The sequence below is a fragment of the Schistocerca cancellata genome, chromosome 2, assembly GCF_023864275.1.
Source record: "Schistocerca cancellata isolate TAMUIC-IGC-003103 chromosome 2, iqSchCanc2.1, whole genome shotgun sequence".
In the NCBI taxonomy this organism is placed as follows: domain Eukaryota; kingdom Metazoa; phylum Arthropoda; class Insecta; order Orthoptera; family Acrididae; genus Schistocerca; species Schistocerca cancellata.
Genome location: NC_064627.1, coordinates 46,157,524 through 46,171,317, shown reverse-complemented (window position 1 = coordinate 46,171,317; position 13,794 = coordinate 46,157,524).

Here is a 13,794-nt window from a genome sequence, read left to right as displayed (position 1 = left end):
GAATTTAGAATGTAGCTGTGGAGAGGTCAGAGTTCGGCATGAGCCATTTATCCAGAGGGGAGTCTGAGGGCCTGTTTAAAGTTCTCACTCAGTTTCCTGACTTTTTGACCAATAAATCGTGCGTCACCAATACGATCCTTTATAAGAAACGGCTTATCAATGATGTTCCAGTTAGGTAATCCCCGTACGTGCTTTCACTGCGCAAGACAAGCCTTACGGCTTGGACAAAGTGTTTGAGGAACAAATAATAGGCCATCTGCATCTCTTTCTGACTCGTCAGTTTTTCTAGTCCAGAAAGGGTGGTCTGGGTACCACCTGCTCGTTTTTTATATGCGGTTGAATGAAAATTATTTTGCAACCTGTTCCGTTACCGACCTACGCCACTGTATTAACAGGTTTATGGAGAAAGATTTTTACGCTCTTCAATCTGAACCAGGCACTTTATCAGATTCTTCTCACTGAAAAATCCAAGCCAGTGATGGTCATCTGCACTGACGAACATTTTTAGGTTTAATAGAGTTCTATTTGGACTGCACACAAGTGGAGCCGTCGTTTCCCCATCATTGGATAATATCTCTCGGGATCTGAAATTAAGCCTATTTACGATTATCTGGACGATGGCGTCTACATCGTCCTCTTCCAACACCAATATCTGGAGCAGGTCTTTCTTCGTTTTCGTGCTGGCGGCCTCATAATTAAGCTGTCTAAAGTAAGTCTACCACATAAGGTAATCTCTTTTCTAGGGCACTTACTGTCAGCTGGAAGGATCAGATTCGATCAAGGATAGTCTAGATATTTGTATGTGTTTTCTCCATCTCAGAACAAGAAGGTAATTGCTTGGTTTATAGGCAGGCCCAATTTTTCTTAAGGAAGTTCGTGCCCCATTTTGCTCAATCAGCCGTTCCCTTGAATCACCTACGTAAGACAGATGCGGAGTTCAGGTGGGGAGAATCGCAGCTGTCTGCCTATGATGCTGTGAAGACCGCTTTGGCTAACCCCATTTCTTGCAGTGTGATTTCCAGAGATCTTTCATTGTGCAGACGAACGCAACTGATTTAGGTGTGACTGCTGTGCTGCTACGAGGAGAGTATGGATTGAGCGTAAATCGAAGAAAGACGAAAGTAATCAGAAGTAATAGAAATGAGAACATCGAGAAACTTAGTATCAGGATAGATGGTCACGAAGTAGATGAAGTTGAGGAATTATGCTACCTAGGCAGAACAATGACGACTGACGGACGGAGCGAGGAGGACATCAAAAGCAGACCAGCACTGGCAAAAAGGGGATTCCTGGCCAAGAGAAGTCTACTAATATCAAATATCGGCCTTAATTTGAGGAAGAAATTTCTGAGAATGTACGTCTGCAGTACAGCATTGTATGGTAGTGAAACATAGACTATGGGGAAACCGAAACAGAATAGAATCGAAGCATTTGAGATGTGCTACAGACGAATGTTGAAAATTAGGTTGACATAAGGTAAGGTAATTTTCAACATTCGTCTGTAGCAGACATAAGGTAAGGTTTAATAATGAATAAGAAAATAGGAATGCTGGTAAGCTACTACAAACAGCATAGTGAACGCATTATTGTGGCCATGATAGACACGAAGCCCACGCCTACTACAGTGGTACAAATTTATATGCCAACTAGCTCTGCAGATGACGAAGAAACTGAAGAAATGTATGATGATATAAAAGAAATTATTCAGATACTGAAGGGAGACGAAAATTTAATAGTCATGGGTGACTGGAATTCGACAGTAGGAAAAGGGAGAGAAGGAAACGTAGTAGGTGAAAATGGATTGGGGCTAAGAAATGAAAGAGGAAGCCGCCTGGTAGAATTTTGCACAGAGCACAACTTAATTATAGCTAACACTTGGTTTAAGAATCATGATAGAAGGTTGTATACATGGAAGAACCCTGGAGATACTAAAAGGTATCAGATAGATTATATACTGGTAAGACAGAGATTTAGGAACCAGGTTTTAAATTGTAAGACATTTCCAGGGGCAGATGTGGACTCTGACCACAATCTATTGGTTATGACATGTAGATTAAAACTGAAGAAACTGCAAAAAGGTGGGAACTTAAGGAGATGGGACCTGGATAAACTGAAAGAACCAGACGTTGTACAGAGTTTTAGGGAAAGCATAAGGGAACAATTGACAGGAATGGGGGAAAGAAATACAGTAGAAGAAGAATGGGTAGCTTTGAGGGATGAAGTAGTGAAGGCAGCAGAGGATCAAGTAGGTAAAAAGACCAGGGCTCTTAGAAATCCTTGGGTAACAGAAGAAATATTGAATTTAATTGATGAAAGGAGAAAATATAAAAATGCAGTAAATGAAGCAGGCAAAAAGGAATACAAACGTCTCAAAAATGAGATCGACAGGAAGTGCAAAATGGCTAAGCAGGGATGGCTAGAGGACAAATGTAAGGATGTAGAGGCTTATCTCACTAGGGGTAAGATAGATACTGCCTACAGGAAAATTAAAGAGACCTTTGCAGATAAGAGAACGACTTGTATGAACATCAAGAGCTCAGATGGAAACCCAGTTCTAAGCAAAGAAGGGAAAGCAGAAAGGTGGAAGGAGTATATAGAGGGTCTATACAAGGGCGATGTACTTGAGGACAATATTATGGAAATGGAAGAGGATGTAGATGAAGATGAAATGGGAGATACGATACTGCGTGAAGAGTTTGACAGAGCACTGAAAGACCTGAGTCGAAACAAGGTCCCCGGAGTAGACAACATTCCATTGGAACTACTGACGGCCTTGGGAGAGCCAGTCCTGACAAAACTCTACCATCTGGTGAGCAAGATGTATGAAACAGGCGAAATACCCTCAGACTTCAAGAAGAATATAATAATTCCAATCCCAAAGAAAGTAGGTGTTGAAAGATGTGAAAATTACCGAACAATCAGTTTAATAAGCCACAGCTGCAAAATACTAACACGAATTCTTTACAGACGAATGGAAAAACTAGTAGAAGCCGACCTCGGGGAAGATCAGTTTGGATTCCGTAGAAATACTGGAACACGTGAGGCAATACTGACCTTACGACTTATCTTAGAAGAAAGATTAAGGAAAGGCAAACCTACGTTTCTAGCATTTGTAGACTTAGAGAAAGCTTTTGACAATGTTGACTGCAATACTCTCTTTCAAATTCTAAAGGTGGCAGGGGTAAAATACAGGGAGCGAAAGGCTATTTACAATTTGTACAGAAACCAGATGGCAGTTATAAGAGTCGAGGGACATGAAAGGGAAGCAGTGGTTGGGAAGGGAGTGAGACAGGGTTGTATCCTCTCCCCGATGTTATTCAATCTGTATATTGAGCAAGCAGTAAAGGAAACAAAAGAAAAATTCGGAGTAGGTATTAAAATCCATGGAGAAGAAATAAAAACCTTGAGGTTTGCCGATGACATTGTAATTGTGTCAGAGACAGCAAAGGACCTGGAAGAGCAGTTGAACGGAATGGACAGTGTCTTGAAAGGAGGATATAAGAAGAACATCAACAAAAGCAAAACGAGGATAATGGAATGTAGTCGAATTAAGTCTGGTGATGCTGAGGGAATCAGATTAGGAAATGAGACACTTAAAGTAGTAAAGGAGTTTTGCTATTTGGGGAGCAAAATAACTGATGATGGTCGAAGTAGAGAGGATATAAAATGTAGACTGGCAATGGCAAGGAAAGCGTTTCTGAAGAAGAGAAATTTGTTAACATCGAGTATAGATTTAAGTGTCAGGAAGTCATTTCTGAAAGTATTTGTATGGAGTGTAGCCATGTATGGAAGTGAAACATGGACGGTAAATAGTTTGGACAAGAAGAGAATAGAAGCTTTCGAAATGTGGTGCTATAGAAGAATGCTGAAGATTAGATGGGTAGATCACATAACTAATGAGGAAGTATTGAATAGGATTGGGGAGAAGAGAAGTTTGTGGCACAACTTGACCAGAAGAAGGGATCGGTTGGTAGGACATGTTCTGAGGCATCAAGGGATCACCAATTTAATATTGGAGGGCAGCGTGGAGGGTAAAAATCGTAGGGGGAGACCAAGAGATGAATACACTAAGGAGATTCAGAAGGATGTAGGTTGCAGTAGGTACTGGGAGATGAAGAAGCTTGCACAGGATAGAGTAGCATGGAGAGCTGCATCAAACCAGTCTCAGGACTGAAGACCACAACAACAACAACAAGGTAAGGTATGAGGAGGTTCTGTGCAGAATCAGAGAGGAAAGGAATATGTGGAAAACAATGTAAGGAGAAGAGACAGGATGATAGGACATCTGTTAAGAGGCAGTGACTTCCATGGTACTAGAGGGAGCTGTAGATGGCAAGAATTGTAGAGGAAGACAGAGATTGGAATACATACAGCGAATAGCGGACGTGGGTTGGGAGTGCTACTCTAGATGAAGAGGTTAGCACAAGACAGGAAATCGTGGCGGGCTGCATCAACCCATTCAGGAGACTGAAAACACCACCGCCACCGATGACTCTTCCCTACTACGAAGACTGGACTGTTTTCAGCCCGAGTTGGCACTGTGTAACAACGCGAGCCGGAGTGGTGTTCTAGGAGGGACGTGTCGCCGCCCCTAAGCTTTGGACGTGGAGTGTGGCCTGCCCACGTCTTTCCTGGGCAGCGGCTAGTGCGTTCTGCTGGACTGTGTATTCTTACATCGACAGTTGCTAACTGCCTGGTCCTTCACGAAGTAATCGTAAGCGTGTGCAACATGTTTCTGATACATTGCACCACGTTTTAATCCCTTTGCGTCTCGATTCTCTAATGTGACCCCGTTCCACACCTGGCTGTGTCATTTTAAAGATCATCCTATTCATTTCTTTTTGCGTTTATATTAGTTTGAGAACATTATCCTGTTCTTACCCAGTAAGTGTCAAAAGCTTACAAACTAACTACTGTAAAACATGGTATTTTTCCCCTGAGAGTAATTGACATTCTGCGTTTAAAGTAATTCTGCCACGTCAGACACCTACAGTCATGCAAAATAATGGTACCTTTTATATCATATACTAAGTAGGCCTAATTGCAGGCTCGATACAGCAGCTAGAATGGGACACCAGCACAGAAGCTCGGAATTCAGTTAATCAGAAGCTGCAAGATTTTTTTTTTTTTTGGTTGGGTTTAAGGGCGCTCAACTGCTGAGGTCATTAGCGCCCAGTCACTGTTGTTAGAGCACATGGAATCTGGTAAAACTCAAGGGGATGGAGGGGACACCAGAAGGACCTGACAAAGATGCAGACAAAATAAGTAAAAAGATTAAATGTCTTTGGACAAGCCAGTCAAAGTTATAAAACGCAGAATACGAGCAGCTGCTCGAGCGTCATCAGCTAAAACATCCGGTAAAGTGGATGGCAGGGACAGGACAACACGAAATTGACTAAAACGGGAACACGACAATAAAACATGGCGCACTGTTAATGCCTGACCACAAGGGCACTGCGGGGCTGGGTCACCGGAGAGCAGGTAGCGGTGGCTAAACCGGCAATGCCCAATCCGCAACCTGGTCAGAAGGACCTCCTCGCGCCGAGATGGTCAGGAGGATGTTGTCCAAGCAGTTGGGAGCGGTTTTACTGCCCGGAGCTTGTTTCCTTGGAGGGATGACCAAGCATCCCACCACAACGACACAAGCCTCTTACATACATCCCCACGAACGTCTGATGACGGGACACAATGGGAGGCTGGCCGAGGCAGGAGGACTGCAGCCTTGGCTGCAGCATCCGCAGCCTCATTCCCAGGCACTCCTACATGTCCGGGAACCCACAGAAAGCTGACAGAACCACCATTATCAGCGAAAGAATGGAGGGACTGCTGTATCCGTTGAATCAAGGGATGGACCGGATAGGGAGCTCCAAGGCTCTGAAGAGCACTGAGTGAGTCAGAGCAGAGTACATACGACGAATGGCGGTGGCGGCGGGCATACTGAACGGCCTGATGGAGAGCAAAAAGCTCGGCCGTGAAGCTGGAACATTGGTCGAGGAGCCGGTATTTAAAGGTGGCGGTCCCCGACGACAAAGGCACAGCCGACACCATCGTCAGTTTTGGAGCCATCAGTGTAAATAAAGGCGTGACCGGCAAGTCGAGCACGAAGTTCGACAACGAGAGCAATACACTGCAGCCGGAGTACCCTCCTTCGGGAGTGAGCTGAGGTCGAGATAAATATGAACCGGAGCCTGGAGCCAAGGTGGTGTCGGGCTCTCACCCTCTCTGAAGGTGGTAGGGAGGGCAAAATCCAATTGTCGAAGCAGGCGACGGAAGCGGACTCCGGGGGGCAGCAGGGCAGACACATACAACCCGTACTGACGGTCGAGAGAATCGGCGAAGAAGGACTTGTAAGAGGGGTGGTCGGGCATAGATGACAGCTGGCAGGCATACCGACACAGCAGTACGTCGCGCCGGTAGGTCAACGGTAACTCGGCAGCTTCAGCATAAAGACTCTCGACAGGACTAGTGTAGAAGGCTCCGGTCGCAAGACGTATCCCCCGATGGTGGATGGAGTTGAGCCGGCGTAAGAGGGACGGCCGAGCGGACGAGTAGACGAAGCTCCCATAATCCAGCTTCGATCGGACTATGGACCGATACAAGCGAAGCAGGACAGTGCGATCCGCTCCCCAAGATGAACCGCTAAGAACTCTGAGGACATTAAGGGAACGTGTACAACGGGCCGCCAAATAAGAGACATGTGGAGACCAACACAGTTTCCTGTCCAACGTGAGCCCTAGAAACTTAGTTGTGTCCACGAATGGGAGAACAACGGGACCGACATGTAAGGATGGCGGAAGGAACGCTTTATATCGCCAAAAGTTGATACAAACCGTCTTTTCTTCAGAGAACCGGAAGCCATTTGCCACACTCCATGAGTAGAGGCTGTCTAGACAACGCTGAAGGCAGCGCTCCAGGAGACATGTTCTCTGGGCACTGCAGTAGATAGCGAAGTCATCGACAAAGAGAGAGCCTGAGACATTAGGTGGAATGCAATCCATAATTGGATTGATCGCGATGGCAAAAAGGGCTACGCTCAAGACAGAGCCCTGAGGCACTCCGTTCTCCTGGAGGAAGACGTCGGACAATACAGAACCCACACGTACCCTAAACTTTCGATCCGTTAAAAAGGAATCAATAAAAAGGGGCAGGCGACCGCGTACGCCCCACCTGTGCATAGTGCGGAGGATACCTCCTCTCCAACAGGTATCATAAGCCTTCTCCAAGTCGAAGAACACGGCTACCGTTTGGCGCCTTCGCAAGAAGTTGTTCATGATGAATGTCGACAAGGTCACAAGGTGGTCAACAGCGGAGCGGCGGCGACGAAAGCCGCATTGGACATTAGTAAGTAGCCGTCGAGATTCAAGAATCCAGACTAACCGAGCATTAACCATGCGCTCCATCACCTTACAGACACAGCTTGTAAGAGAAATGGGGCGGTAACTAGAAGGAAGGTGTCTATCCTTCCCGGGTTTGGGTATAGGAACAACAACGGCGTCACGCCAACGCATGGGGACTTGACCTTCGGTCCAGACGCGATTGTAGGTACGAAGAAGGAAGCTTTTGCCCGCCGGAGAAAGGTGTGCCAGCATCTGAACGTGAATGGCATCTGGCCCCGGAGCAGAGGACCGGGACAGTGCAAGCGCACGTTCGAGTTCCCGCATAGTAAAGGGGGCATTATAAGTTTCCAGATTCAGCGAGTGGAAGGAAGGTCGCCGAGCCTCTTCTGCCTCTTTCCTGGGAAGGAAGGCAGGATGGTAATGGGCGGAGCTTGAAACCTCCGCGAAAAAGCGGCCAAAGGCGTTGGAGACAGCCACAGGATCAACAAGGACCGCATTACCTGAGGTCAGGCCAGGTACCGAGGAGTGGGCCTTAATGCCCGACAGCCGTCGCAGGCTACCCCAAACGACGGAAGAGGGAGTAAAACTGTTAAAGGAGCTGGTGAAAGAGGCCCAACAAGCTTTTTTGCTGTCTTTGATGACTCTACGGCATTGCGCTCGGAGTCGTTTGTATTCAATACAATTCGCCAACGTAGGATGGCGGCGAAAGGTGCGTAAAGCACGTCGTCGAGCACGGATAGCGTCCCTACAAGCCTCGTTCCACCAGGGGACGGAAACGCGACGTGAAGAAGAAGTAGTACGAGGAATGGAACGTTCGGCAGCATTGATGATAACAGCCGTGAGGTATTCGACCTGACTGTCACAACTGGGAAAATCGTGGTCCGGAAAGGTCGCCAGGGATGAGTAAAGTCCCCAGTCAGCTTTCAGTATGTTCCAGCTCGAAGGACGTGGGGATGGGGTGTGGTGCAGGAGACGAATGACACAGGGGAAGTGGTCGCTCGAATAGGTGTCAGAAAGGACATACCACTCGAACCGACGGGCAAGAGTGGTAGAACAGATCGAGAGGTCCAAGTGGGAGTAGGTATGAGTAGAGTCTGAGAGGAAAGTCGGGGCGCCGGTATTGAGGCAGACAAGATTGAGATGGTTGAAGACATCTGCCAAGAGTGAGCCTCTTGGACAGGATGCAGGAGAGCCCCAAAGGGGATGATGGGCATTGAAGTCGCCAAACAATAAAAACGGAGGGGAAAGCTGAACGATCAGGTGCATCACGTCAGCCCGACTAACAGCAGACGACGGTGGAGTGTAGATGGTACAAACTGAAAAAGTAAAAGCAGAAAGAGTAATGCGGACAGCTATTGCTTGGAGTGGGGTGGTCAATGGGATGGGATGGTAATAGACATCGTCCTGAACGAGCAACAGGACCCCACCATGAGCTGGGATACCGTCCACAGGGGTGAGGTCATACCGCTCCGAGGTATAGTGGGTAAAGGCAATACGGTCAGTCGGGCGCAACTTGGTTTCCTGGAGTCCAAGGACGAGTGGACAGTGCAGGCGGAGGAGCAGTTGTAATTCCTCCCGATGAGATCGAATACCTCTTATGTTCCAATGAAACAACGCCATCGCTAGTCAAAAAGTCGGGGGAACGAGACGGGGGAAGAGCTGGTCACCTCGACGGCCGTGGAGGGCCAGGTTGCGAGGGAACAACGCTACAACCGACAGGAGGCGGATCCGGTTCCATCGACTCGTCGCCAGCTGTGGCCGCTGTCCCTGGTTGTGTAGGAGAGGCAGCATCATTTGCCGACGAAAGGCCAGCTGAGCGCCTGGCAGCAGAGCGTCCCGGCGAAACTGAGGACGGCCGGGAGTGGCGACTCACGGATGGAGCGTCAGACGAAACACGCCGGGGTGGAGAGGGGGATAGAGACTTCTTCTTGGAGGCCTTCTTGGAAGGCCAAGGAGGCACAGGGATGGTGGGCTGGACCCTAAGAAGGTCCTCACGCGCGGGGTCCGTTTTGGAACGCCGGACCTCAGAAGCTGGGGTCCGGAACATTTCCCCGATGGACGCCTGAGAAGAGGATCGCTTCTCAGGTTGCGTTGGGGGAGAAGGAGGAGGAAGGGTGGCCCCTGGGGCAGAGGGGGTGGGGGCCACGGGGGAGGAGGATTTGGAAGGGAGGGATTTGGGAGGTGGAGGCAGAGCCCCCTGATGGGCGGAGGAGGTGGAGGGGGGACAGGATAGGGGTGAGGATACCGCGGAAGGAGTGGACTCAACTGAGGCAAACGAAGTGGTCAATGGCACGGGATGGAGGCGGTCATACTTCTTCCTGGCCTCAGAATAAGAGAGCCGATCCAAAGTTTTGATTTCTTGTATCTTCTTCTCCTTCTGATACGCGGGGCAGTCTGAGGATCTAGGCGAGTGGACGCCAGGACAATTAACGCACCGAGGTGGTGGGGTGCATGTATGTTCCTCACGAAGAGGACGTCCACAATCGCCGCAAAGGGGCTCAGCCTCACACCGTGACGACATGTGCCCAAAGCGCAAACACCTAAAACAGCGCATAGGAGGCGGGACGTAGGGTCGCACGTCACACCGGTAGCACATCACCTTTACCTTCTCTGGGAGAACGTCCCCCTCGAAGGCGAGGATAAAGGCCCCGGTGTCGATGCGACGGTCTTTGGGGCCGCGCTGGACTCGCTGGACGAAATGCACGCCTCGGCGCTCCAGGTTGGCCCTGAGCTCCTCATCAGATTGTAGCAGTAGGTCACGATGAAAAATAACCCCCTGCGTCCTATTTACTGCCAGGTGTGGGACAATGGAGACTGGGATGTCCCCTAGGCGGTCGCACGCCTGGAGCGCCGCCGACTGTGTGGCAGAGGTGGTCTTGATAAGAACGGACCCTGAACGCATCTTGCTGAGAGCCTCGATTTCCCCGAAGATGTCCTCAATGTGCTGAACAAAGAACATGGGCTTGGAGGTGGCGAATGTCCCCCCATCGGTTCGACCAAATAGTGGGGGAAGTACTTCGCCCCAAGCCGGCGGGCCTGTCCCTCCTCCCATGGAGTGGCCAAGGGGGAAAGGGCAGGAGAACCAGAACTAGAAACGGTACCTTTTCTTTTGAAAGACTCGGCCGCAGAGCGACCTGATACGTGGTGACGTTTCATCTGCGAAACGTCCGCCCCGATACCACCCACTCCGACCAGGGGCTCTCCCCACAGGCGCCACCCAGCCGCAGCAAGGGCCACCTGGCAGGATGACCATTGCCGGGAGTCCTGATGCCCCAAAGGAGACGGGCATCTACTCCTTGGCCGACGTGGGGAGGGTGCAGCTCAGGTATCGGCAGTACGATCCCTGTGTTGTCAGGGGGCTACAACCTAGAGGGTACATGACGACCCCACTACAACGGGCTGGCTACCGTGCTGGATTTCTGGTACCATGGAAAGTCCATCATGATCGCTGGTGCAGATGGAGATGCACTATGGGCGTAACTTGGACAACCCCATCAGGCGTTTAGGCCCAATTTGAGGAATAGTGGGTATGGTTACAACGCCGGTGCAATGCTGAGTGCCAAGGTCTTAGTGCACTTAGGACCAGTGGTACACCACGTAAGGTGTCCTTCCCCAAAAGGCTCGTACTTCTGTAGAATTTTGAAAAATGGAGGTCAAACCCCAAGGGGGACCATCACATGGAAGGCCGAAACGGTTGAAACTCCTTTTAGTTGCCTCGTACGACAGGCAGGAATACCTCGGGCGTATTCTTACCCCGGATCCGCAGGGGGGCTGCAAGATGTGCAGGCAGAACTGAAGTTAACGACCAACCTTCAATTACACCTCAATCCGATTACCAATAATTTTGATGGGATGCTCACTGCATGGCCACAGCCTCATCAACTGCTAAGGATGATACATTTATTATTTACTGATAATGGTAACAGTTTCTTGCACTAAGGAAATGTCAGTTTGATCAACATTACAAACTTTGCACAAAAGCTGTTTTATCATTAACCTCGGGTAGACTTCCGCGTATTTTAGTGATGATACACATCAGGGAAAGGAGAATTTGAAGTCTTGTACAGATGATTTGGAAGCTAAATATGGAGAAACATTGAAAGTAAGGAAATACTGGAAATCGGAAAACATCTGAGATGGGGTGCTCACATGACGAACCCACAGCAGGAAGTTTAAGAACATTATTTGACGTGTGTTGATTACACTAGATGGCACTGTGGTCTTTTAGTCCGATACACCCCACTGTAGAAAGTGGCTTTACAACCTCTTGCTACGAGAGGTTGCTGCTTAGCTACGTTAACAACATTTGTGCTCAACTACACAGCTTGGAGTTTTTTACTAGTGGAGAATGGTAAATGAGAGGATTATTTTAATCCAACTACTGACAGACTTTCCATTCAATGTAAATATTACTACAGTCCGATGACCTGGTCTATTGTGTGTGAACAATCAAGCTGCTTCCAGGAGCAACAAATTTGAGTTCCATTACTTCACGTAATTATTGACTTAATATATACAATGCTGTCATGATCTGCACATTACGAGGCATAATCTCATTTTTGAAGTTTAACAACAAAATTAAGTAAGTATTAAAGTTACAAACTGTGTGACCTTGGGCAGCGTAACTCACAGCACGGAACTATCTTGAGAATTCATCCAGTGTATGGGGATGCGAACACCAAGTGATTTTCTCGCTTATGTACATGCAGTTCCTTTTTGAGAGTTTATGAAAGATTTGAAATTAAATTTGACATGCAAGTTTTAACTCAGTAGCTAATTTATAAGTAATCAGACGACTGAAGCTGTTTCATACTCGAGAATTCGTGTCTTCAAGGCTCAAGGGTTTACTGGTACATTTAGAACGCTTCCATGTTCAGGCACAGCATTTTCTCAAATAAATTAGAGATATATGAAAATACCAATGCACTAACATGACTATTGAAAATATCAACGTGATAACAATGCATGCATAATATTAATTTACAACGAACTTCTTTATTGTTTTGAAGACAATTTCATGGATATCACATAACATTTGTGGATCTCAACTTGCAGTAATGACGGGAAAAATCTATAGTCACTCAAGTTTTATTTTCTACTATCTGCCCAATGTGCTGTAACTCCATCTCAACGACTGTATGGATACAACGGGCGTTGCATCTGCTGCAGTTTTTTTGTTTTTTTTTTTTTGTTTTAGCCTAACGACAGTACACCACTTCTGTCGTCTTTCTACCATTTTAACTTATTACCTGCGTCTGAAGGCAACTTTCGTCTTCTGCAATGGTGAGGAGCATTTGCACTTACGAATTGAAACTATTTGACATGTTAATGACAGTATTATATTACTCACATTTTGCATATTTAACCATTTACAGTCATGTGATGTAATGCATTAACTTTGATTTTCATTTACATAATTGACAAACTGAAGGAAATCTATTACTAGGAGATCAGACAGCTAATTTCAGTTTACATATATATTCAACATGAAATTTTCCTTCTATTTTATATAACTAATGTAGATACAGAAGCAGTAAACAACAGTATGAAGTACGTACGATAGGGGAGGTGGGGGGCGGGGAATTCCCCAACTTCGGAGCCACTGGCCTTTCAATTCTCAGGGTCTTTCCACAGCCAACTGTGGAATGTCTCGCTGAAAGGCTCGTAAATCGTCGGGAACGGATTTCCACTTGAGGTGCTGGCCAGCAACTTGCATCTTCCACTGTACGTCTTGTAAGCTGGGTGCTTCCAGGTCAGGCAGTAGTGATAGTGAAATGGCGGTAAGGACTGCATTCAGCGGACGCCACGATCTTCTTCACCAAGTGAAAGACAGCAGGTGAAGTTCTGGCTAGACCTCTTCTCTTATTCTTGGTGACTGATATGCGGAACTATCTTCTTCATTGACAAATGATCACAATTCTTCCAGTTATAGTCACCAACATACAAACGATGAGAATCAGTGCAGACATCCGTAAGGTCTGGGACACAGAACTTGGAACATGGTACCATCTGGTAGGCTGTGTACTGCCGACATACTGTTTTGGGAGGAAGTACACCAGTATCTGATACAGCAATGCTCTACCACAGTGTTCTATCCCCGTCTTCACTTTGTCTTCTCTTCGCAACTGGCAACCACAAAATTACTTTGCTTGTGAGCACTCTACAGCATGGTACGTAAGATCATTGGAGTTTTGAAACATCAGCCTTCTCTGTCTCACTTTCATTTGTTCACCAGCCATCAAGGTCACTTCAGCGCTGTGGACCTTTCCAGGATTTTCCCTGTAGTAATTGCAGGAGCTTGGGATTATATGATTCCAAAATGCTCCAATATTTCTACTGGTGATCACACCTCCAAGATCAGCAACAGTTAACATTTGACATGGTTTACATCGTGAGAAGCATCCTTCGAGAGGTGTAAGGCTTCTTTTTCGGTCCCATTTACTTCACTACTGATGCA